At 37.2% G+C, this 2,026-nt stretch overlaps 1 long non-coding RNA gene across 1 annotated transcript; it reads left to right on the plus strand.

The window, feature by feature from the left end:
* Window positions 1-297: 297 nt before the first annotated feature.
* On the plus strand, window positions 298-908 carry LOC122291916. Its single transcript, XR_006236804.1, has 3 exons — window positions 298-418; window positions 561-632; window positions 709-908. It is a non-coding gene; the product is annotated as an uncharacterized LOC122291916 (long non-coding RNA).
* Window positions 909-2,026: the final 1,118 nt, after the last annotated feature.

Genomic DNA, 2,026 nt, shown 5'->3' on the forward strand with positions numbered 1-2,026 from the left:
TTGAAATGCTAGATGGATGTATTTATTTTTCCTTTGTACTTATGTGCACCAAAAGCTGAGTTCTTCCAGAAAAACACTTTTAACTATGGTTTCCAAGTGGATTGTGAATTGTACTGCTTGCTTATTTTGACTGACTACATGTGTGCTATAATTTAGTTGTTTCAATAACCATTATTCCTTCCAAAAAAAATTTAAAAACCAAAGGATTCAAAAGAAAAAAAAAATTGTCACTACGATACAGATTCTGAGTGATGCATCTGATTTATGACTTTACTCTTTGTTTTCTTTTCTTTATTCCTTTATTCTTCATTGACCAGGAAATTACCTCAAGTTCCATTATGCCATAAAGAAGGCTTATCCAGATTGTGACAAGTTTTCTCAAAAGTTGGATCACCCTGCAGATTTGTATAATTATCATGTAAAATTCTCATCTTCATTTCTTGTATTGATATGTGAATGGAGCCATTTCAATGATCTTTTTATGTCTTATGATATGAATGCCTTTTGTCCTTAGTTGGGCAACGAGGCACAAAATCGTCTTACTCTAGTGTTTTGGTTAGGTTAATACATCTGCCAAGGACATGTTTTCGATGGCTCATCGGTTCGATCTTGCATCACGTGACGGTCCAAAGGTGTGATGGCTTCCTTGTATTACATAATATATGCATTTGATCAAATGCTTAAAGGGTTTCCATTGATATGCATCAGGCTTTTGTAAGTGAGTATGTTGTAACTGGGAAAGATGCTGGCAAAGGAACTCTTTTAGCAGCACTGGCCGAGGCTGCATTCCTTATTGGAATTGAACAGAACAAGTTTGATGTAATTTAATTTTGAACTTGCTTACTGTGAAATTGTGCTTGCAATTATTTCAATTCAGTCCAAATTTGACGATTCATTTTTCCTCCAAAGCGTTCTTTAGGGGAAGGAACCATGCTCGAAAGATGCTGAGTTTTTCCTAGTCGTTTGCCTAATCTAAAGTTAGAATTGTGTTCAAAAAGCCAATTAAACATGTGCATTATTATTAAAAAAATGTTTATTTTCTCATATAATCCAAGTCATGGATGTTCACTACTCATGTATATAATCCAACAAACACAGTATAATCAGGATTGGGATCCCTTGAAATTAAGCTGTCCAAGAAATTGAGCTTATGGGGACTTGGAACAGCTGACATTGCAACCTCTACTATCCAAAACAGATGCATTTCAACAAGTTATTGAAATTGGTGAATTGCTTTGTGTAATCTAGTACATATCAATCACCCTATCATCTTTAATTTTATTAAACTAATGAATCTAAGATTAATAGATAAAGACATGTAGGCACAAATATTGCTGAACATGAGAACTTTTTTAGCAAAAAAAATCAAACAAGACCAAATTCATTTTCAGACCCTTGCTGCTTTTCAATAGAAGAATGGTCCTGCTTGTTACAGGCCATGTTGAAATTAACCCAAGTGTGAATTGCCCAAGTGTGAATTGGTTGTGGATTTACAGCCACCAACCCCATCCACCAACCACTCACCCACCCACTCACCATTGGAGGCTCACTTGGTCAAGAAGTGTGGCTATTTGTCCCCCATGGTTTCTCCTATAAAAGGAGATGATTTGTGAAGATTAAATCATCCTCACTACGGTGAGAGATCGAGGCAGAGGCTTGGAGAAAATTTGGGTTCTGGGAAAACCCAGAACAGAGTGCCATTTGAGAGATAGAGAAATTGTTGATGAGTGTTTGTAATTTTGTACAAACATACAGAAAATATTGAATTTCCGCTTCAGTGGACGTAGGTAAGTTGCCGAACCACTTAAATATTGTCTCTATCTATTGTGGGTGTGATTTCTGGGCGGCTTTAGGCACAACAATTGGTATCAGAGCTTCGGTTCGTGCAACCTAGAAAATTACAGTTGATCAAAATCAACTTTTGATCACACCACAATGTTCCTCTCATCAATACGGATCCGTAGCCGCAAACGGCGTCGAAAAAGGATGTCGGAGGAGCCCGTACGCGCCCCTAGAAGTCGGAGAG

Source organism: Carya illinoinensis, chromosome 13, assembly GCF_018687715.1.
Source record: "Carya illinoinensis cultivar Pawnee chromosome 13, C.illinoinensisPawnee_v1, whole genome shotgun sequence".
Classification (NCBI taxonomy): Eukaryota; Viridiplantae; Streptophyta; class Magnoliopsida; order Fagales; family Juglandaceae; genus Carya; species Carya illinoinensis.